General features: G+C 38.9%; 1 protein-coding gene across 2 annotated transcripts in view; it reads left to right on the top strand.

The window, feature by feature from the left end:
* Nucleotides 1-25,167, top strand: part of LOC111564080 (leucine-rich repeat and fibronectin type-III domain-containing protein 5-like) — a 137,484-nt gene that overhangs the window by 17,089 nt on the left and 95,228 nt on the right. Inside the window, exon 2 of one of the 2 annotated variants that reach the window (XM_035945045.2) lies at nt 8,385-8,440. The exons of the other annotated variant lie outside the window; for it this stretch is intronic. The gene's annotated coding sequence lies outside the window, so the exon portion shown is untranslated. The remainder of the gene's footprint in view (nt 1-8,384; nt 8,441-25,167) is intronic. 2 annotated transcript variants of the gene reach the window in all.

Below are 25,167 nucleotides of genomic sequence, written 5' to 3'. Positions count from 1 at the left end.
CTGCTTTGAGCACTCTTATCAATAGATGCACACTGCTGTCATCCATGCATGACTGTCCTTATAGAGGATCACGCACACTCTCAAAAACTTGGGAAGATGTGGGAATTTATGACCATAGCGACCCCTTAAGCAATGTGCCAGTACCTGAGAGTCCACTAGGGTTCATGTTATGTAAATTTAATAATTTCCTGAAGTCCACAAGACTCTGTATTGACCCCTCTGCACATATCCAAGTGCAGCCCAAAATTAGTGTTGTGCCCCTGCAGCAACTATGCTACAAGGACCATAGTGGACAAGCTCAGCAGTAGTGTATGCATGGGATATGTGGAGATGACCAGCTGAACTGTATGCAATGAATTTAAAAAGTAGTATAATAACAACTCTGTGGAGTCTGCAGCTGTCTGTATATCCGCAATGGAATGTAATTAAGGCTTTAAACTTGATGTATCTGAACAGAGAGGTTGCTGGGGTTCCACCTAAATTTTATCATCTGCCCAAGTCTGTGAGAGTCTGTATGGAGTCCTTTATGGACATTTGCAAGTAGCCCAATGGTTGTGTCCACACAGGCAATCTGCAAGCCAGTTATATCACAGGTGCAAATAGTGTGCATGCTGACCAGTTGTGTTCTTGTTTGAAATGCATGGACACCGATCTACTGCGCTTGTGTGGGATTGGAGTCCTCCAAGCAGATTCCAGGTGGACTAGAAAGTAGTAAGATAACACCTCTGTGTCTGTTGCATCCTCAGCTGTCCATGTGCTCATTCACATCAGAGTATTATCAAGGCTTAACAGTGGTCATACAAAGCTGCTAGCATTTTACTTTATCTTGCTTGTCATACTGTGATGAACCATTTAAATTTTTTTTAAAATTTGCAAATAAGAATCCAAGTTAAAGCTGCTCTGTGTGTAACTTTTGGGCATTTTGTGTATTCATGCATTCAGTTCCATTTGATATCTAAGCTATTGCAAATTCTTCTGTAGGCGATAACATCATTGATCTACCTTGTCTATTTGGCAGTAATCTGCTTTAATCTGTTTGTTACTTTAATCTTGTTTTACCTTGTGCTTGAACCCAGGAGAGATTTTGGCAACACCACTGTGCCAGCTAGAAGACCAGGTTTAATCTTGCAATGAGCCACTGTTGGGTGCCAACACAAGATTTTGTTAAATCTGTATGGACTACATCTAGAATTTGTTATTTACTCTGAATTTCCAATCCCAGCTTCCCAACATGTTTGCTGTGTTAACTTGTCTTTGTGGTGGCACATCCTGTTTGTGTCAATGTCCATTTTGCACTTATTTTTAATCTTTCTCCTGTCTTCTTTTTGATGTTGTTGCCTTTAGGAAGAAAGACATCACTGTGTTTGTGAGTTTTTCTTGTATCCTTGTGAGCGGGTTTGTGCACGCATGTGTGTGTGATCATTATGTCGTGATCTGAAGCCATCTGTGTTGGCTGGCTCATTTGCATATCTGGTGTTAACCACTATAAATATTCATGACCAGGGTCTAAACTGGTATGAATATTCATTTTGCCTCCAGGCCGTAGACGGGTGGAGTGACTGTGATTCCAATCAGGAGAACAGAAATTAACTCAACCTTTTGTCTGGTGGATGAGAACACTTGATGATTACCATGGGCCCCTTTGGTGTGCCTGGTGAGCTCCATATGTATGTGGATTGTTACATTTGTTTAAGTCACGTGGCAGTCATAGTTAGGAAAGAGTGCCTGCAAGACAGAGGGACAGATGGAAACAGAAACAACTCACCTTCAAGACAGTGAAAGGACCGTTTTAAAATGAGACAGCAACAGCAGAATTAAAATATACAGTGATTGATTTAGCTAACACACTTCACTGTCAAACCAATGAGACTGAATTCTTAATTTCTTTTTTCTAACACCATCAGTTGCCTGTTTGACAGTTTACTCGCTAAAGCTACAGGCAGTTCATCTGGTCTGTTAGCACTGCCACTGTAGCTGCTACATCCTGTATAAATTATCCGCGTAGACCTACTTGCTAAATCCATTTAATATTAGCATAAGGAGCATAAGCAATTAATGTTAGTTTTCATTGCTCTTGCTGTGGTTTGTGCTTTGGCCTCGACCAGCTCTACTCACCATGACAATATCAAAGGAAAACTTGGTTCTATATTTATTTTATTTGATTTTTATCCAACGTGGCTTTTGTATTTCTGCCTTTGATGTGTTGTTCTCTCATGACTGTTGAGCCTTCTCATCACTGCCTTTGCGTTGAAGTAGCAACTGACGCATAATGATGATAAACGTGAGTGAAAATAGCAACAAATAATGCAGGCTGGGTAGATCTCGCTAAGACACAGACATTTAATTAGCAAGAAAAGAAGTATCTTGTTTTTGCAGTAAGCAACAGCAGCGTTTTATCACTTTGAAGCTATCTGAACCTGGACCCTCAAGCATAGTAACTCAGGAGACCCCAGGAGACCTGGGACTCCCAGAGGAATGTGCCTTTAGCAATGCAAAAAAAACACAAAGAGGCTCAGACTCTGTGTGAGGTATTAAAATATATTATAATTGAATAGATCATACAACACAAGCCAGGATTGATTCAAAACATGGGATGCTGTGTTGAGCTGAGGTAAGACAATGTTAAGAAAAACCTGATCTGATACCAATTATGTTGGCATGTTTTCTTCTTTAGCCATAAAATTGACATTGCAATGATTAGAGTCTGCCCTTGCCATGTTAGTTAAAGATGTCCTACATGCACAGGGCATACATGATACATGCTGCAGAGGAAATTTGAAAAACAAATGTCAGCACTTATCTGCTATACACTGGAAACAAGTGCAGTGAAGGGAAACAGGGAAGGTGGAGATCATAGAGGGTAACTTATAAATCACACATTGGATCGGAATTGTTCCTATATTGTTTCTTGCAATATTTTGTTGCTTTGATGAATAGTGTCATTTTGGTGATTTTTTCAAAACATAACTTTCAAGCCATTAATGCATTGAGGTACTAATATCTGACTGAACCTTTGAATAGTTATTCTGAAAGTCAGTGTCCAAAACGCACACTGTCAGATAATAACATTACTTTTGAAGCAACGTTGAATATTGTCCAGTAGTAAGCCCCTGTTTCTCAGTTCAGTTGATGCTTTGTGTTAAAGTTTTGTGTGTGAGAGGACTTACAGCAGTTTGCAGGACGGAGCCAAAATACACTGCCTGTCCAGAAAGTTGCACACTCTAATATTTCATTGGACCACCTTTAGCACTGAGAATGACACACGTTTGCTATGGCATCATTTCGATGAGCTTCTGCAATGTCACAGCATTTATTTCTTTCCAGAGTTGAATTCATTTTCTACCAAGATCTTATATTGATGATGGGAGACCAGGGCCACTGCACAAAGTCACCCAGATCATAACCCTAACCCCCACAGGCTTAAAGACACGAGGCATGATGAGTGCATCACTTCATCTGCCTCTCTTCTTACCCTGATGTGCCCATCACTTTAGAACAGGATTAATTTTGACTCATCACACCACATGACCTTCTTTCAGTGCTCCAGAGTCCAACCTTGATGCTACCTTGCAAACTGAAGCCTTTTTTAAAAAATCTGATTAGTCTCACTGATCAGTAGTTTTCTTACAGCTACACAGCTGTTTAGTCCCAATCAATTGAGTTGCCTTCACATTGCGCGTGCAGAAATGCTCTCATTTTCACTATTAAAAGTAGCCGCAAGTTCTACTGTTGATTTCCTACGATCATCTAAGAGTTTGTTCTGACCACATTTGTTCCTTGAGTGTGATGGTTTACCACTATCTTTCAGGGTTTAATAATGTGTTGGAAAGTTCTTAACCTGATTTTAGTAGTTTCAGACATCTTCTTAGTTGTTTTCTTTGCTTGATGCAGGCCAATAATTTGACCCTTCTGAGACAGATGAACATCCTTTCCACGACCACAGAATATGTTTTCTGACACAGAAATGAGAAGCTACTCACTGCATCAGCTAGGGTTAAATAAGTTGTTGCCTGCCGAAACATATTTATCACTGCAGTAGTTATCCAATGGAAGACTCTTACCTATTTGGTTAGTTATATAAATCCATATGGCGACTTTTTTTTCCGGACAGGCAGTGTATAATGATTACTCAACTTAAGCTATGTACATTCATAAAAGCACACACAGCATTGTTTTTAAGCGTTGTTGTAAATAATGACAAAAATAGTCATTTCAGTGTCTCCCATGTGCAGAGACCCACTTAGACATGCTCCACAGAACACATACTGCAAAAATCCACACTTTTATATACTTTTACTTACCCATATTTGCAAGCAATCAACACAGGAAAGCACATTTACTGAGGCACACCCAAACATTTACAAGCATGCAGAATTCACACTGGATTTCTCTCTCCTGTCTGACAGAGATGTTGGTACATGGAGAACAAAAATAAAGTCGATTCCTGAGCCCAAGATTGTTTTCGGAAAGATGTCATGACCACGGCCGTGTTGTCTTTGTTAGTGTGTGCTGTTTGAGCATGTATGTGTATTAGAATACAGTGAAGGCAGATGAATCTGAAACTTCATTCGGCCACATAAATGACGCACATGCACACATGCACTATCCCAAGTGCTCTAAAAGAAAACACCAGGGAGGAGAACAAAGAGCCTCCTTGAAGAATAGGCATGAATTATTCACTCCATCAGATAAGAGAAGAGTGGGGAAGACATAGAGGGAGAAATGGAGATGGAGTGTGCGTGATAGAAACAAAGAGACAGATGGATTGACAAGGACAGTGGGGTTTTAGATTGTATTAGCAGTAATGATGACGGCGACATTGGAAAGGTCCTCAAGAGATTTTAGATAAAAGAACATAGCTTGCTATCATCATCGTGTCTAAGAATCCACAGGGTGCAAAAATATTAAATAGACTTAAATAAATAAATTACTAAATGCAGCAGCCGATATCTGTTCAAAGTACATGGCATTACTTATCAGTATAAAGCCAGATGCTTTGGAAATCAGCGTGTTTTTCTCACTCGAGAGGAGCTTTTCGTTACCTGAAGGAAATAGTTTATCCTGTGAAAATCCACAGCCAGCAGCGGCTTAGCTACAGCATCTGTGCTGCTTTTCACGCAGATACACTTTATCAGATCCAAGCATGGTCCCTCTTTTGTATTCTCCAGCTAATGCTGTGGTGCTATAGGAGTTCAGTGACGGCAGACAATCTGGATGCTCCATCCATTACGGTGAAACTAGTAAGTGCAGGTGCTTTATCAGCTGCACACAGTTGTTGTAATCTGTATTGCAGTGCTGCAAAGGTTTTATAGTGGGAATGACTTGAATTGTAATACAGTATGTGGTGGAAGGTAATTAAGTACATTTACTTAAGTTAGAGGTTTTATCTAAGATTAATCCCAAGCAACTGATAGTTACAAACCTTTTTAAAATATACTGTGCTGTATGTGTAAAAATATTGTATCATTAAGGCTTCAATAATAATATTGTCCAAGTACATTTGATGCTTTAGTAGTAGGCAGGTCTGTATTTATATTTCTTTGTCGTCTTGACATCTCCATATATAACTAGACACAGTTTTACCTCACATAATTAGTGTTCAGTGCAGGCATTAATGCGTCACTTTTCCACACTGAATACATGTTTTGATATTTATCTTGGCTTTGGAGTTACAGTTTAGCACATTTTTGGTACAAAAGAAAACAAGAGACAAATAAAATTGTTGTCATTTAATAATTCATTACATTAGTGGCAGATGTTCCAAACTGTCTCATTGGCCATCGTTGTTATTGTAACAGATGAGTCAGTCAGAAACTGTCAGTGAATTTAAATCTACCATGTACAGATCTATTCTGCGATTCTGGAGTCTGTGATATTTTAGGATGTGCCTGGTTTATTGTGCTTCTTTGCTCTCACAGCTTCCTTTCCTCTCTTCCTGTACATGAACATCAATGTGCCGAAGACATGAGGAGTAAAAAATAGTGTTGCATAGATCAATCCAATCTACCGTGCTTGTTTCCCATTTACAACCAGGGCTGTGTAAAAACACCAGATTTTTTTTTTTTTTAAATTTTTAAAAAATAATAATTTGTGCGTTGAGCATGTTTGTAGACCATTAGGGGAGATATTCACTGGCAACAGTGCAATTTCAGTTTTAGAACTAAACTTTCTGGGAATTGTCACTGGACAAAACTGAGTGGTGCCTTGGCTCTTATGTTCAGTGTGAAGTCACTCGACGTTGCAGATTCTTGCTTTGCAGAAAAACAGATTGTGAGTGTGAGATAACACTGGTGCACTGCAAACATATTCCAGACGTGCAGTTATGTGAACTGAAAGAGACCTCTGACAGGAACTGTTTGGCTTAAAGCAAATATAAATGCCAGAATTTCCTGTAATGAACGGCTTGTGGGTTAGTTTGTTAAGTTTGGTCTAGAGCTGATGTCACTTTTGTCTTTTTGTATTTGACAACTTGGTATTGAGTCTAACCACATCCTCATGCTTTCAGCAACCCTTATTTGAACTGATAATGTCCTTCGCTAACAATAACTAATGAAAAGCCCTCATTTGGGAATCAGCTGGTTTTAGTTTTGGAGCAGGAGGGCTCCAGTCTGTGTGGGCACATGTGGGGCTTATCTAAAAGTAGTTGATGATGGTGAAACTGTAGGATGCTTGTTAACCACAATTTTTTGTTTGGGATTTCTACATGTCAAATTCAAGGGATGGGGTGTAAGGCACATGTGATGTGACAAAAATACTTTGCATCTGTCAAAGCCAGCAACTGATTTCACTACTGGCAGGCTGGCTGTAGAAAATGAAAAAAAAAAAAAAAAAAAAAAAGGCTAGTAATTTAGCAGGCCCCAGGAGGCCCCCGTACTCCCATAGGACCATTCCTTTAGCAATGCAAAATAACACAAAGAGCCTCAGATCTTGTGTGAATCATTGAAATGTATCAAAATTTAATAGACCTTACAACAAGAGCCACTTTGATCAAAAGGAATGGATGCTAGGTGAAACTGAGGTGGGACATTAGCTGGAATCACTACCTGAAGTTAGAATCTTTAACATTTTCATCATATCAAAGAGAAGATCTGATGCTGTTCATATTGTTTTTTTTTCTGCCATAACCACATCATTACACTGATTAGTGGTGGAGTCTGCCATTCCCTTGCTAGTTTCAGATAAGTGCATACACTGAATCCTCAAAGAAATGGCATATGCATGCTGTAGAGGAAATTTTGTTAAAAATCTGCTCATGTGTACACTGAAAACAAATTTACATACATCATTTCAATTTTGATGTACTTTCATCTGCAGATCAACAAGCGGTAACAATGAGTAGCTAAATGTAACTTTAATTTACACTCAGGCAGGCCATGGCTATCTCAAATAAATTGGTGGAAATGAGTGAAAAAATAAAATGTGGAAAGCTACTAGCCTGGGGATGTTAGCAAAGACTGATACATATCCAATGGATTGCTGAGAAAGGAATGTGAATTGGTTCACAAAATGAAAAGCCAAGTTCAGTGAATGATGATTCATCTCGTAAAGAGATAAGAAATAGATCCTCCAGGCCTGTCAACTTCCACCTCCAGTCTCTCTGTTTAGTAGCTAAATCAGTCACTGGCTGTGACACAGTCTCAGGGTCCTTCGGCCTCCCAGTGGTCTTAATTTTTTGGTGTAGCCTCTCTTCAGTAGGGGTGTGATGGACACTTTTTGCATCGCTTGGCTAGGTAAAGAAAACATTGCAATAAATACTGTATAACAAGTAATTACTTTTGCTGTTCAAGTTATAAGTTCAGGCACTTTTCTTGGAGACAGTTTACTAAGGGTCCTGAATCTTCTTTCACTGTACTCTGCTTCTGTTGCCGTCTTTGCACTTTGTTGAATAGATTAAAGGGATTTCTCCAAGTAATGTTTACATTGCACCTAAATTCAAACAAACCTAGGATGTAATAACCAAGCTACGAAATGCTGCAGAAAAACACCCCTAGTAATGTTGTCCTGTAGTACTCGTATAGCAGTTACAAAGAGGAAGTAAGATTAAAAGAGACATAAAAGAAGAAATTGGAGGATAAACAACTGCATAAAAAACATTGACATTTCATCATTTATTCAATGGAGAGGCTGGGATAAGAATGAGAGGTAGTAACATAGCAAGAAAACTGGAAGAGAAACAAAATACTGCCGTGATTGCAGAGCCAGATTGAATTTCATCATTTATTCAATAGTCCAGGAGAATGAGACAGAAAGGCAAAGAGGTAACGTGAGAGGGAGTGAGAGAGAGAGAAAAAGTGAAAGCGCCTAAGAGGCTTTAAAAGACTCAATCAGAAGTTTAATATCAGGTTTCCTAATCTTCTTTCTCCATTTCATCCCTCAACCATCAGCTCCACAGCTGGCAGACAGTCACCGAGGAGGGCGGGCCCTACAGTACTACGATGAGGTAATTATGTTTATGTAAACAGGCTTTGCAGTCAGTGATAGAGAAATGTGATGCGCCGTTTGATCAGGCCGGTCTCTGTTTAGAACCCAAAGAGGTTAGTGTTCACATCAAGTTTTAAATGATCTCTTGGAAAGATTTCCTCATCAAATTCAGTGAAGTCAGTCAGACTCCTGCCTGGTGCCTGTCAAACCTAATCACAAAACTCATATTGTGTTGTTATATTTAGAAAGGTTACATTCTCACTGGAAGACTTTTGCACACCTTCAGTTGAAACATATGAAATACCTGAAGTCAAGAAAGAGCTGAAGCGGAGGTTAAAGGTACAGTGAAAATTACTGAAATAAGTTGAAGTGGCAGCTATACATACATTTAAAACGGGTGACGTTGACATGTAAGTGCTAAACTAAGTTATACACAGACTGCTAAACAATAGCTGATTTGGCATTTAACAGTGACAGATAGAATCAGTTGAAATATCAGTTTACATCTAACAGAGGAATAAACTGTCAGGATTAAAAAGATAGAATTCATTGCTGATTTGGGGATTTGTTGATAGTATGAAAGTGATTGGCAAGTCTAAGGGTGTTTCCACGTGGCACACATTTGCCACTGTTACCTCCATTGTTTTGAATGTAAACACAGCAGAAACCACAGAATCCAAAGAGAAAAAACTGATGGGGGAGGTGATTTACAGGTAGGAGTTCTCTGAACAAAACAATATTAATCTAAATTGTTGGTTAGCCGTTAGTTAAACAGCTAAGTGTTAGAACCCGGCATAGGCCCTTTACATCCAAATTTACATCCCTTTTCTTGGCTGAATTGCTCCTGTAGTATTTATTGCAGCAAGGCCAAGTGCATATCAAATAAAACGGCACAAGTTGACCTTTCCGATGATGCCAGCTGCTTGTTTGTGCAACAAAGTGTTGGAGAAAAAAATAAATATGAATTACCATCAAGTTTATACATGGTTACAGTCTGCATACAGCTCTGCATCCATTTCCACACCCATTACTCTTGCTTGATACATGTAAAGCATCATCATTTCGGAACATGAAATATTCTATACCATGATACAGAGGATTAAATTAAAAAGCATTTATTATCATATCAAATTATATAAGATCTGGCTAACTGGGGCTGAAAAAAAATCAAGATACTGCATATGACTTGCTCTTATAATGGCCAACATATGAGCTTAAAAGTGAAAATTATCCTCAAAATAGACTATAGAACTCATAGGTTTAAGCTACCACCCACTCTGTTTAGCTGCGTGATGAGTTTAGCCTGTGTGGATGGCAGTTAACGGCAGCGGGCGGGTAGGATCGGAGGTAGCCTGGATGTATAAAAGGATACATACAGTAACATTATGTCACATTCATACTCAAAAAAAAAATGCTTTCTGTAGTATTGAAATGCTGGAAAGCATATGTGAATAATCTAGTGTATCTAATTAACTTACTTTGATGTGTTAAGTCAACAATCCATTGGACATCTAGGACATTTAACTTTTGAACGTGATGAGCAATCCAAGCTTGCAACTAATACAAATAGCTAACAACATGGAATTAATAGTAAAAGTATATTCAATAGAACTTAAGGGATCAAATAGGGTCAAAGAATCCTGGGAAAAATGGCTTTCTTGCATTGTCCACTCAAAGAAGACAAATTACTTAATTAGAAGTTGTTGGATTGCAATGAATCACAGATTAAAACTTATCAGGACTCCCTTGTTAAGATTTAACAAATTGTCATTGTTTTTTTACGCTAAATAATGTAAGTTGGTGTTTTTGCTGTTTAAAAACAACTCCTCTTTTACTTTTACTCCTTAATACCTTCAAGCATCAAAACTGTGAAGAACAATATGTCAGCTTTCACCCCAACACATTGCAATCCTGCCCTCCATATTACCAAAAGTAAAGCATTTTTCCTGATCTATGCATCTGATGACTGGTTTTCAAGCTGCTGATTGGATGGTGATAATTTGCCAACACGTGGCTATTTGTTTCAGCTGGAGCCCTGAGGGTGGCACCAGAAAGGTCCTGACTGAATAATGTGACTGCATTTGTAATTTGTCTCCAAAACTGTGGGGAAGCCAGCCACTTGTTATCGGTTAGCAGCTGTTCCATTCAGAATGACAAGAACCCAGTACAACACAGTCTAGACACCTGCTCCACAGCAACACACAGATCCACACTCTGGGTCAGACTACCAGATGCTGTCCAGACAAGGTAACTGAGAGGAGGAATGGGTGGACAGAGAGAGAGGGAACAACAAGGGGAAACGAGACAAAAGAAAGAGGGAGAGAGAACAATGCTTGTTAAGTCATGGAGAGAGAGGTGTGAGTGTGAGAGAAAACAGAATGCATAAGCAAGTCATATGGGAGAGGTGTGAAAGGATTAAAAAAAGAAGTGGAGTAACACAGCAGAGGAAAATGGTGAGGAAGTCACATGGGGCAGAGAGGATGGATAGAGAGATGGATGTAGGAGGAGGAGCTGCACACCAGAGGTCGAATTAGAAAGTGTAACAGTGTGCATCGTGCCGAATCACTCACAAAGAGGAGGAGGAGAGGACAAATAGAAATGTAGAGGAGAGAGAGAGAGTGAGAGAGAGGAGGATGACTGCACAAAGGAGAGAAAGGAGGATGAGAGGAGGAGCAAAATGAAAGTGAAGTCAAAATGTCCACCGGCAGCATATCGCAGGGTCACTTTTAGACTTTGCCAAGCAACACATTTACTTGAAGTACATTTATCAGCAATCTGAGGAGGCGACTATAACTTATAGATCAGATCAGCAGAGTGATAAATATGTGTAATATTCCCCTTCTTGCTGAGGGTTAGATAAGAAGATTGATACCACTCGATGCATTTCCAGCCACCTGATGGACACAAAGTAACAACACATTAAAATGATTAGATGTGATCAGATCACAGCAAGTGTTATTTTCCACAAAGTAATACATGGAATAAAATTGCCATATTTTTTGCACTTCCAATTACATCACCTTGAGGTGCCCTCTTTCTTCTGCAGCGGTTTTATGGCACACATCTGGAAAATTAGTACCACCAGCTGTTTATCTTAATGAACCAACTCTTAATCCTAAGCAGTAGAATGGCACACACATTAATGTGCATTTTCTCTTGCTGATAATTGTGAAATTTGGTTAAAAATTGCACTGCATCTGGATGGAAACTCAACTGCTATCATTTTTGCGTGCTTTAATATGAAGGCATCAGGCGGAAGGTGATTGAGCCAAACTGAAGTGCCACTTCACCCCATCCACTCAGCCTGACCTTATGCTCATGTTGACTGGTTTCTTCTCAGGAGAGGGCGTGGTTTGGTTTAGTTTGGTCCTAAGCAATCAGATGCAAGTGATGTATTAGGTGAAGCTGACATGATTTTCAGTTTACATCCGATTTTTATTATCAGACATCAGTAGTTAAATGAATATGTAAGATTTATTTTTCTCTAACTCAATTTTTGGCAATTTTGATAGCACTTGTCAACATTTTTTTTCCTACTAGGCTGATTGATAGAATATTTTTCCACAATGTAAAAACAACCTTCATTAGGAGACCTCTTTGAGTTGCTGAATAAGTCTTTAGATATGCAAGGTCTAGAACCAGGGCAAAGCCACTTATCTTAGCATAAAAACTGCTAACAAAGTCACTGGTAAACAAACAGCTACAACACATATAACTCAGCATAAAACTACAACTTTTACTTTTGTCTACATATGATTAAAAAAAAATCTAGATGCCTGTTTGTGCCAACAAAAGCTAAATGTCCAGCCCTGTCAAAAGCTATGGCACTCCACAAATAAACTGCATTCTCAATTACATTTTGAGTGAAATGTATTTCCTGTTAGGTTATATTTAATCATGAGTACATTTCAAATCAACATATCTTTACCATTTTTAAAAATTTTTATTGTTGTCCAAATGTTGGCAATTTTTACCCAACCAATCATATATTAGATGGGGCACAAATCACCCTGGTAACCCAGAAAACAAAGGAGAGACGTCAAACATGTTGTGGAATGATAATATTTTAACCAACTCCATGCTATTTTTCCTAATCTTAATCAATTTTGGGGCCTAATATTAACCAAGCTCCTAACAGGGTTATTTTTTCTGAAATGTTAACCAAACCATCAAAATTTCTTAAACCTAACCATGTAGTTTTGGCAGTTGAATCTAACCACACCTCAAGTAAAACTTTAAAGTTAACAATGAGTGAAAATGAAATGGAAGTCTAAAAACAACGATCCCACTTGAGATGTAGCTTACCTGTACCTCAGTCTTGTCATCCCAACTCCTCATGTGGACTCCGTGGTTGTTTCAAACGGGGCGCCTTTCCTACTACAGTGTAGTCTTCTCTTTTTAATGGATAAAATACTGAACAGAATAACATTCCTTTCAAAACATATTTCAAAATTAAGTTTAGTTGTATAGTGACGTCATTATTGTTAGACATGAACTTAAACAGAAACAAACTGATGTCAAGCTTCTCATTTTGGTCTTATTAAGAACATAAAGCCTATGTCTCAAAATATAAAAAATATTGATAGATGTTTTCCTTCACTGCTGCTTTTACTGTGTTCATTTTGCTCATTGGATCTCACCTGTGTGAAACATAGCATCCGCAGCCACCAAACAATCCTTTAACTGGGTATAATGTTCCTTATCAAGCTCCTCCCAATAAGGTTAATGGGTGTGGCTGAAGTAAAGGCAGAAACACTGCAGTATGTACATCTACTCCCTCCTTCTTTTTCCTCATTGCTCTGTCCTAAATCATTTCCTCACCTTTTCACCTTCTCCCTCGACCTACAGCTCTCTCTGAACAGCTTTCTAACTTTCTCTCCATCACCTCCTTCATTCTTGGCTCATCAAAACTCAACACTAGAACATAATATTTGTCTGATTTCCAAAGACATTTAGCACACACACATTCACAAACACATGTGCATCAGTTTCACCGTCTAAATGCTGTTTGTACAGCTCAATTCAGCTCACAGTGGGCAAGCTGGGAGCAGCCTCACAGCCAATTCTCTAAATGCTCCTACTGTGTGTGTGACTGTTTGCTAATGGGAATATGGCTGTGGGTTAAGTTTGCCAGCAAGCCTCTTCATATGGGCTGTAATGATGTCGATAGAGGAAAAAAAGAATGTAGCTGTGTTCCTGTTATTGTCCTTATCCATATAGAGCGGTGAAGTCGCTCTGACTTCATTCATACTGTTAACATTTGCATAAACAAACATGTAAGTGCACACGGAAGGCAATTTATTACATACCTCCTTTGTTAGAATACATTATTAAAAGTGACCCTGCCTGTTAATTTCATTATGATTTGGGGGGGAAGTGTGATTAAAAAAAAAAAAAAAACAACAAATTGCTTTCCTGCTATTCCCAGGGTTTAGTCTGAATACATTTCCCAAAGAGCAATGCAAACACACACACACACACACACACACACACACACACACACACACACACACACACACACACACACACACACACACACACACACATTTTATAGGTTTCAGACTTGGCACTGAGCCCTGACTCTTGTGTTCCTTGACAAACCAGGGGCATAATGGATCCCACATAACATCAGCACACACATACACTCACACACAAACACACACAAACACACACCTACACACACACACACACACACACACACAGGGGAAAACACACAAGTGAGGTGGCATAACTGAGATGTTTCAACATGAGACAGCAGCGCACAATGGCGTGTATGCAAATTCAGACCAACAAACAAATCATACACATTACACACGCAGCCACACAAAGCAAAGCTATATTAGCCCAGTCATTAGTCTCTTCAATAAAGAGATGGGAGCTTCATTTACAGAGACTTTTAGAGATTATAACCATGGGAAAACACTCAGTGGGTCGTGCTTGTTCTCTATTTCTCGATATGCAAATTCAAAAGCTCTTAAATTTAGAAAACACCTCATGCTTTTTTTAAATGTAAAACTAAAAATTTAAAAAATCGGTGTCATGTAAAACTATTTTATTTTACATGTAGGTCTTTTCTATGTACATTAAAAAAAGTTTTAATATGCATTTTTTATGAAAAACGAGTGAATTATCTTTATTGAAACATGACCTGTGAGAGGTAAAGAGGACCATTGAACTAAATATTGATTGAAATGATTGGTAATGGAGGTAATAATAAAATATGAACAATGCTTATTGGGATTTTTTGGTTTCTGCCATTTTTGGACATTTAAACATTCCCCAGGTCAAATTGACCCAGGAACATCACTGATGTCACTGATGTTCCTGAGAAACAAACCTAACAGGAGGCCTAAAGTTTCAATATCTTTCACAAGATTGTGTGGCTAACTATTACAACACTTTCTGTAACCTGCAAAATGTGTTATGTTTTTTTTTTTTTCCTGAATAGACCCGATTTACATCCTCAGGGTTATGTGGTTAAGCATGGCGTTAAAATTCAGAGCAGCTGTAAAACTATGGACAGTGAAATCTATCTCTAACTCGTGTAAAGCCAGAGAAAGTTATTTTACATTTTACTAAGGAATTACTAAAAACCTCCAGGACCCTGTTAAAGGACCCCTAAGTGACCCCAAGTTTGAGCGTCACTGATTACGGTCACCGCTCCACAGATAAACAAGAGATGAATGGCGAGAAAGCAGAGCAATAAGACGGTGTGTATGTTGAGTTGACAGGTGTTGGAGTTACAGGGTCATTACCGCCATAATCACCCAGTAATGACACGGTAGGAGAGATAGGAACAAAACTTTCTCTCTCTCTTTCTCTCTCTTCCTCTCTCTTTCTTCTCTGCCTCCCCTCACCTCTCCATTTGACCTTGCAGCAATCAATCAGCGTGCATGACTCCTCCCTGAGTGCAAACTGTGTGTGCGCAGGCAGTCCTCGTGTGACATAAGATTAGTCGTGAGCGCTGTTTGGCTGTCATGATTTGGAGCTTTGTGTGAGCGTGCCGGCTAAAGTGCGCGTCGAAATCTGTGCATGATGAGTCAAGAGGGAAGTGGTTGTGACATGTGGCGCACTTGGTGGGCAGCAGCATGTTGCAGGGGGAGCACCGGTGAACAACCTGTCACCGTTGCATTAGGAGCTTTTAGCACTTTTTTCTTTTTTTTTTTTAAAAAGCAACAGTGGCACTACATAATAGTGGTGAGGTTGAGCTTATTTTGATAGAACATGCTTTCAAAATGAAACTTTATTCCATAACTGGTGAGCAAACATGCAAGAACTTCCTTTCTAGACAGCAAATGTTCTAAACCTATTCATTGTAGTTTGTTCCAACCAACCCATTCTCATTTCAGTGGTATCAAATACTGTCATTTTGTCAAAGCTGCTGGCATTTCAGAGTTAGGCACAAGGTGTCCTTTAAACTTGATGTCAACCACATCAATATTTGACACCAACAGATGTATGATGGTTTTCCTAGTTCAAAAGAGCCTCAAAAGAAGGTTGGAGAGGTGACTTTAACAGAGGAAAGAGAAGTTCATGACCTGTGATGGATCATTACTGACTAAGTTAGTTTAGTTTTAGTTTCACGCATTAGCTGCTGTTTGCTAAGTCTATCAGGTAACCTTGGCCCGTGACAAGAACCTGTTCTAAAATTCCTCTGCTGCAAATCTACTAAATATGATACAACAGAAATGAAACAGCAATGCTACACTAAATAGTATATGATGCTCATCACTGAATGTGCCACCTTTGAGAACTGCAGTCCCTGTATAAACACCTTCAGAGTGGAAAGGGTGTCTTTCTCATCCTACTTTGACATGAAGAGACAGTAAATTAATATTTCAGCGGGGGACTTGTCATCCCCCCACTTTGTCACCTGCAAATATAGCATTTGACATTAGCTTTGGTGAAATGTAGTCACACTTTGAATTGTTTAAGTCATGGTGGTCCCCCATGTGTCTGTCAGCTGTGGTAACAAGCACAAAACAAGAGCTGCTGGCTGGGTTTGTTGTTTGTGCTTCAGTGTTCCTTCGTCTGCTCATGGTCCTCCGGTTTATTTTGTATTGAAATGATCCATTTGTGTAGCTTTGTCAAGGCTTTTTATAAATGTTGCTGTCTGAGATAGCGTTGAGGAGAAACTTACTAGTTTAGCAGTTGAGAAATTGTCACATCTCACATTCTAACTCTGAGATATTTTAATTTGACGCAGTGTTTCCTTTTTAATTGGGTGAAGCATTTTCATTTATGAAAGGTGCTGCATAAATACAAGTTTTAGAGTTGACGTGATCAGTCATTTAACTAGTCTATTTTTAGATATTTTTTAAAAATTATTTCTACAACAAAAATACTGGGCATTGTCAGCTTGTGACTTTGCAACTCCACTGATTATTTTGATTTTATATATTGTGCTTCCAGTGGCTTGGTGGTTAAAAGATCCCCGGTTCGCATCCCGGCCTTCCCAGGATGTTTCTGCATGGAGTTTGCATGCATGCATGAGGTTCTTCTGGGTACTCCGGCTACAATGTGAGCCATTAGTTGAGAAATGTATAATTAATAATGGAAATAGTAATAATGGACTGCAGCCCCAGTTATTTGATATATTACTGAAAAATATTTGCCTACATGTTACTCTAACCTTTTTTATAATTATTATTATTTTGTACTCTTCCTGTGTTTCAATGTATATGAAGATTCTCTAACACGTTTATGAGGGGCACACTGCATTAATGCACTCTAAAATTGGCCACCAAGTTGAATGACTATCCCAGAAAGTCAGGCTGTGCTTTTTTGGCAATTATTCTGCTGCACAGGAGTTATCTGCTACAGCAATTTTCCTGGGCTGCAGCTCTGTTATAATAGTGGAAAGAGGCTGGCTGTCACCTATCTTAAGGTGAAGAAAGTCTGATTCTCCCAAGTAAAAGTTTGGGATGGGCATAACTGTAGTGAGCAGCCACGGGAGAGATGGCAAAATGTTTCAACCAATTAGCAGTCAGAAAGTGTGGCAGAAATAAAAAAACAAAACAAAACAGAACAAGTCTCCAAGGGCTGCTGGATTTCACTTTTGCTCACATTTTCTCATTAACACTGATTCTGTTTAAATTCTGCACAATGATCTGTTTTGGGCTTCTTTGTAATTGCGGTCCATCTGTCTGGACTGCTGCAATACAGAAAATCTTTAAGCGTGGAGACTTACAGTTCTCTGGATGGAGTGAATTCATGGACTGCACACAAATACAAGCATATATAAACCAACAAAAGGCTGAGGAAGTAGCTCTGCTCTGAGGGTCGAACCAGATGCTGCTAAATGTCAGAAACGGATCTTTTAACATAACAAGTCAGACACACAGAGACACATTCTAACTGCAGGGTTTTCTGAACATTTGTGTGTGTGACAGCGAGAGGAATCCAGATTGTGTGGACGAATACAGGAAGGTCTCCAAGTGAGAGAATTATTGTCAGTACAGACCGACTTGTGTATACACACACCAATAAATGTTTGGACACACCTACTCCCGCAAGTATTTTTAAATATATTTTTCTGATTTCAACACATAATGAACTATATTAAAGATAAGACAATTATGAAGACCCTTATCTTAGGCGATTAAGAGATCCATGCTCGTTTGTTTGCATGTTCATGTACAATTTAATTGCTAAAATAATTGCCAAGTGGTAATTAAACAACATGCAATTATGCTGCCAATGTTTATCTTTTTACACAGCGTGCTTTAAAATGAGCTCGAGTTTGTGTTGGATCCACTGGGTTTGCAGATGCAGTGGGACTGGGAGTGTGTGTATGTATATAATTGTGTGTATAAAGCCATGAGAGGCAGCACAAAATAGCAATTAGTTATACAGCCTAATGTGCATGAACTGAACTCCCAATTAGAAATAATTCACTTCATTTATTATTCCCATAAAATACACTGCAGGTACAAACACGTTGTGGAGTTGTGTGTGTGTGTGTGTGTGTGTGTGTGTGTGTGTGTGTGTGCAGTATAAATGTGTGTGTGTTTCTGTACTTGTAAGCAGTGTGCTTTCGTTTGTGTGTATGTGTGGAATATATCATCTCTGGGCTGACATTGCTAAAGATACTGCTCTGATAAATCACCTACACTCACACATATGAACTTAAAAACAATAGCAACACACACATACACACACACACACACGTACACACAGTGTAATTCAAGGTTAGGATCGCTGCATCTTTACCTCTCACTACATCAGAAGGTGAGAGTGTTTTGGCAGAGGAGGGGAGTGTGCAGCTTGGGATCTTTGTGAGTGTATGTGTGTCCATACATATCCTGTGGGCAAATATTCTAAACAAGATTTTTAAAAGAAGATACAGAGAAAGCACCAAGTTAATTTCTTTAGTTTCCAGTTATGATAAATAAGGCTTCTGCTTCCTTGATACTCATGCTGCGTGTGATGGCACATTAAGAAACAGGCAGAGAGGTCAGCAGAGCTGTAATGTCTTACTAGAAAGAGTCACATGGAACACCTAGAACTGGGCAGATAGGGAAAGACTGATGACAAGTTTTTAGTGACAAGAATCCAAAAGGGCTTTTGAGAGAAAAACAGGGACACGGGACATATTTTACAAAGAAAGAATTCTGTCACTTGTGTATGATTTTTGCTGCTCACTGAAAGACAGTGAGGCAGCTTAGATTGAAGCCACTTTGACAAATCGCAGAAACAAGGAGAAAACAGGGATAACATAGTGCTGATCAAAATCCTAATGATCAAAATAAACTGCTGCTCTGAAGGATGTCACAGTGGTCCAAACCTTTGAATGTTACTGCGAGATAACCATGTTGAGAATACCATCCATATTCTACGTTTTCATCCTTGAATATGAGCTTCACCGGAGCGACAGCTGTCTGTCAGACTGATATTGCAGAGCTGCACATCAACAAAGGACGGATTTTGATTCATGTTTTGTTAATTCACTCAGTTTCATTGTCCTTCCGGTCATCACCTTTTATTAACTGTGAATTTACTGCCAGCATTTTAACTTGTCACAGCAATGAAAGTCCTCTGACACCTTGATTTATTGCACACTTTATGGTGTTGTACATTTAATTCTAAATGGATAAAATGTCCCCCATTAATCTACATTCAGTAACCTGTAGCAACAATGCAAAACCTTGTTTTTTTTGGTAAATTTAATAAAATTCACAACCTTTGCTGTTGCACTACAAATCGTTGCCAGATGCATTCTATTTAAAAATAAGTGGATTGGACATAGCGTAGAGAGCCGTACACCTATGTATATTAGCTACTGAAAGCGTGACCAACTCATTAGCATGCCATCAATCAGGTATTTATGGAAGAGGAGCCATATAGAAGCCATTTTGAGTTAAAGGTACAGGACTGTTTGGGCAGAACTCCAAGCACTATCTGTGTTGAACACCTGCCATTGCTCATCATCTGGCTAATATGAAATTGAAAGAAAGATGACTATACATAAACACACAAACCCTTGAAGGAGCATTCTATCCATCCATTATCTCTATGCCGCTTCATCAGTAGGATTGTAGGGGGGCTAGAGCCTGTCCCAGCTGACTTGGGGCAAAGGCAGGGGACACCATGGACAGGTCACAAGTCTATCGCAGGGCTACACAGAGCAATCACAGTCACATTCACACCTACAGACAGTTTAGAATTACTAATTAACCTCAGCATGTTTTTGGACTGTGATTCCTCCCAGAGGACCTGGAGAAAACCCATGCATGCACAGGGAGAACATACAAACGCCATGCATAAAGATACCGGGAAGGCAGAGACGTGATCCAGGGATCTTCTAGCTGCAAGATGAAAGTGCTAGCCACCGAGTCACTGTGCAGCTTTGAAGAACATTGCAATGTTGTAATTCTGAGTGAATTATTCATTCTTAAAACCAACCACTGATACCACACATAATTAATCGAATGTCTTTATGGAAAAAAAATGTTGCACGTTATATTAATGTAAAGTATATTGTCAGTCTTTGTGACCTCTGGTACCATAGAAAAACCATCAATATCGTCATCCTTAAATTTTTACTATGTATCTAGAACGCGTGGACACTATAGATTTAGTGAGATTCCCACCGCATCAGATATCATATGTCTGTGTGAACTTTTCTTTCATCCATGTACTTGGATTTCATCCAAACTGCTAACTCTTGCACATTTGAAACACATCATCCAACTTTTTCATCTAAAAATATCCGTCATCATTCATCCTTCTTCCTGTGTTTGAACAGTGTGGGACCATCTAAATTGCCCGCTTGTATCCTCTTTGTTTCTAGATCTATTCCTGGTCGGATACTACTTTGTGTTTTAAGTTAACTGAAGATATGTTGCATTTGCATTGGTGTCTGTCAATACTTCGTAGATGCAGTCATAATCACATGTTGGCTGTAGTTACATTTGGAGTTTTTTTTTACAGGTAATGCCAAGAATAGTTCTAAGAGAAAGAGAGAGAGACATATATTTATAAACACTATACAATTCAAATATGGCCAGGTTAATAAGGTAATTAGATACCCTGCTGAATAAATCACCATACTTTTGACAGAGAGAGACTGATATTATCACACTACAGAAAAAAGAATGAAAAAAGGTTAGGGATGTGATACAGTACAGAGATGGCAAACAAACTGACAACAGCAGCAAAAGGTGGAGGCAAATTTAATGTCAGTGGGACAAAGAGATGCACAAATAGAGAGGACGGCAGTAAAAGTTACAAGTCGAATGCCTTTTTAACAGAAGCACAATCACTGTCACCTTCACAAGGTTTCAGTGTCTGCCTCGACGACAGAGCGAGACGAAGAGAGCACAAGAGTGAGAGCAAGGTAGAGCCAGTGTAATGTCATCTCCGAAAGTGAGAGAGGTAAAGGCTACGACCTGTGTATAGCTCACAGTGGCTGACAAAATGACTGTTAACAATGTAATTACATCACTGTCTGGCAGACAGCCCAGCCCTGCCTAACTCAATATAACACAACCAGCTGGGTCAAAGTAAAGTTTTACAAGAGACATACAGGAGAGATGAAAGAAAAAATCACATTGCTGTTTAAACCAAAGCACAACTAGTGTGCTGCAGGGCTCTGCTGTGGAAAGTTCTTGTTCCTTGGAGCTACAACAACACAGCCAAATTGATTTTAAATGTCTTATTGGCAACCCAATGTTGGACTCAATAACTGGAAATAGTTTTGTTTGTTAGTTTCTTCATATGTTTTTTTTTTTTTTTTTTAATGCTCAAAGCTTAACTGGCACTGAACAGTGGCTTGGTGGTTAGCATTTTCGCCTTGCATGTAGAAGATTCCTGGTTCACGTCCCGGCCTTCCTGGGATCTTTCTGCATGGAGTTTGCACATTCTGCCTGTGCATGCGTGGGTTTTCTCCAGGTTCTCCAGCTTCCTCTCACAGTCCAAAGACATGCTGAGGTTAACTGGTGATTCTAAATTGTCCATAGTGTGATTGTTTGTCTGTATATGTGGCCCTGTGATAAACTGGTGACCTGTCCAGGGTGTCCCCTGCCTTCGCTCTAAGTCAGCTGGGATCGGCTCCAGCCCCCCCGCGACCCTAATCAGTATTAAGCAGTGTATAGTTATTGAATGGATGGATGGATGGTTGAAAGCTTAACTTATTCCAGAATATACATTAAGCTATCTTAATGACCTGATTGTGTTCTATCTTAAATGCATTCCAGCTGAGTTGAGAATCAAATATGACAAAGTAGTTTTGCATGTTTGGGGCTACATTGAGAAACAAATGCAGGGCATATGCGTTATCATTTAATTGGATTGAGACATCTTTATGAGCTTTAATTAGTTGTTGGACTTTCTGAAAAAAACACATTTATTTTAGCATATACACCATGTATGTTGTGACACAGCGCCTAAAAGACACATAGATAAGAACAATATTACTGCAGGACTTAACTCACACCCCCTATCAATAGCAAGATTGGCATACAAACCAGACAAAGTTGGCCGCTGACCCAATCTGGATACCACAGATTCTAGGAGTTCCCAAAAGCAACAGGTTCACTATCTCCACAGATTTCAGCAATTTCATTAAATAGTGTGAGCATTTGTTTACTTGTTTGCACCACAGTTTCCACTAAGGAATTTCCTGTGTTATTGTCTAATTATCTGGCCTTGTTTTATGGAGGGTCCTTGTGTCTGAATCAAATAGTAACACCTTTATTATTCTAGATTTTATTGTCCTTGTGTGCAGCATGCTCCCAAATAAACCTGCATTTAATGAAATTGCCACAAACTAAGACATATTAAGTGTTGTTTCAGTACAGCAGGCCTGGGTGCATAACTTAATGGGAACCTGATGACAGGATATTTAGAGGCCGCTAGGTAGGGTATCGAGTGGATTGATTCAGAACACAAAAGTCGCTGCTCATCAACTGATGCTATATAAATTACGTAGGAAGAAGAAATATTGACTGTTTAATTGATCTCTTAATTTATCATTGAATTGATCATCAAAAATTCAGCTATTGACGCAGCTTCCATTATTCCTTGGACATCTAAACAGTCACAGTATCAGTTATAGATGGGTTAGGGTTTCACATCAATTCACATCACACTGGACTAATTCTGAAGGACTACAGATTAAGGAATGTACAACTTTGCAGAATGACACAGCCATATGTGATCAACTTAAAGAATTTTTTGGTGACTTTTTTTTTAAAGAATGAAACATCAACCTGTTTATAATGTGATCAAAATAAACACATTTTCCAACTTTTTAAATTTTTCAAATTTTTAGCTGTATTTCTTTACCAAGGCTAGTGTGTTGTGTTGCCTGCAATAGCTCGGCTTAAAAAACAGGTTGGCTTTTCATCACGGACAGAGTGACTAATGCTATGGCAACCAGATGGTGACTGTGTCCATCATGATCTTATATAATTTACATATAGGTAGTGTGTTATTATGCAATATTAGTACAAGGTTCAAAGAGTAATCTCTTGGAGAATGTGTCATGAAAGGATTGATGGGGACTTGAAGGTGGGTCATAGACAAGACAAACATATCAGTGGAATGGTATGGACTGTTAAAGCGGCTTAGTGTTATCCTTTCACCTCAGAGACAATAGGTGGGCAAACCTCAGAGCTGGTATTTCATGGCTTTCATTCAGCTAAATGAAAAGCGCGAGATGCAGTTGAAAAGCTGTGGATGTAGTAAGTGGATGTTTGTGCTTAGAATGTGTTTAACCACATATACTGTGCAAAAGAGACATGAATGCTTTTTCTAACACGGAGCTTGTTAAACCTTTTTTATGATGCAGCTGCATCCATCTGTTACTTAGGCAATTTTGCCCTTTTGGCCACACATGAATTACATGACTTATGCATGTGCATGATGAAAATTATAAATTGCTCATGTACTGTACAGGCATGTGAGTACGGGTCTATCGGTGTCTCTGTATATATGTATATACATTATGTATAAATAGGCACACGGTATGCAGCTCCAGGGCCGGGGCAGGACACTAACACTGCTGGTTGAGTGGGTTCAGATCCACTGGGGCCTGCCATACTAAAATTATGTACAGTGCCTGGTGAACCTTAAGAGACTTTGGACAAAAAGCCTTCAATTAACTGATGTGCATTCAGTGAGTAAGTATTTTTTGCAGCATACTAGCACTGTTATGCATGAAACAAATATTTTTCTCAGCCGGTGACTCAGATCCAGTGAGTCACTTCTATGCATTTGTTTCATTCCGTTGAATTCAAGTGCTTTTACAGATGCACTGACTCTGAACTAACATATAGCTACCGATTGTGTTTCCCCCCATTGGCATGGAGAGAACATAGGATAGCAACATAGCATAACTAACCATATGAGTTACATATGGGTGTTACATAGTTCTGAAGCTGCTCACTCAGGCTGAATGGCTGAGTTTTAACCCTATAAGGCAAGGGGAAAAAAACAAACAAATATATATGTATATAAACTTTGGGGTCACTTAGAAATGTCCTTATTTTTGAAAGAAAATCTGTTTTTTTTTCAGTTAAGATAATATTAAATTAATTACACGGCTGGTTTTTAATGGAATATCTACATAGGAGTACAGAGGAACATTTCCAGCAACCATCACTCCTGTGTTCTAATGATGCATTGTGTTAGCTAATCATGTTGAAAGGCTAATTGATGATTCAAAAACCCTTGTGCAATTATGTTAGCACAAGTTTTCATGGAACACATGAAATTGTCTGGGTAACCCAAAACTTTGTTTGTGAACAAAAACAACTCAGTCTCGTCCCTACACAAATGTTCACAAATCTCAATCTGATTTGAGATTGTGTCAAGATGATTATAACTAAATGAACAATGTCTGAAGTGTATTTTTTCCATCGTAGTATTTTTTTAATATGTATGGATCTGCTGGTTTATTAGGCGAGATGCAAATGTGTGTGTAAAGGTTGTCAGACACACTTTCGCTGGTGATGAGACTTGTGAGTATTGAAATGTGTGGAATGGATCTGTGGCCCCAAAGTTAAGCATTTTCCAATGATCTGGGTGTATAAAAAATATTTCTAACTAATGTTCAATAACTCAGATCTGGTTGGTTGCTTGTGAATTACAGAATCGAGTTAAGATGGAAGGAATGAGTCAATATGTGAGAAATAGACTTCAGCTGCTGGATCACATCAGCAATCAAAAGCACATTATGTAAAGAGATTGCTATTGGGCTGTTGATGTTGTTGTCTGTGGTGGAATCAGTATTCACATCTATTA

The sequence above is a fragment of the Amphiprion ocellaris genome, chromosome 20 (genome assembly GCF_022539595.1).
Source record: "Amphiprion ocellaris isolate individual 3 ecotype Okinawa chromosome 20, ASM2253959v1, whole genome shotgun sequence".
NCBI classification, from domain to species: domain Eukaryota; kingdom Metazoa; phylum Chordata; class Actinopteri; family Pomacentridae; genus Amphiprion; species Amphiprion ocellaris.
This window is presented reverse-complemented; position numbering and strand designations above follow the sequence as displayed.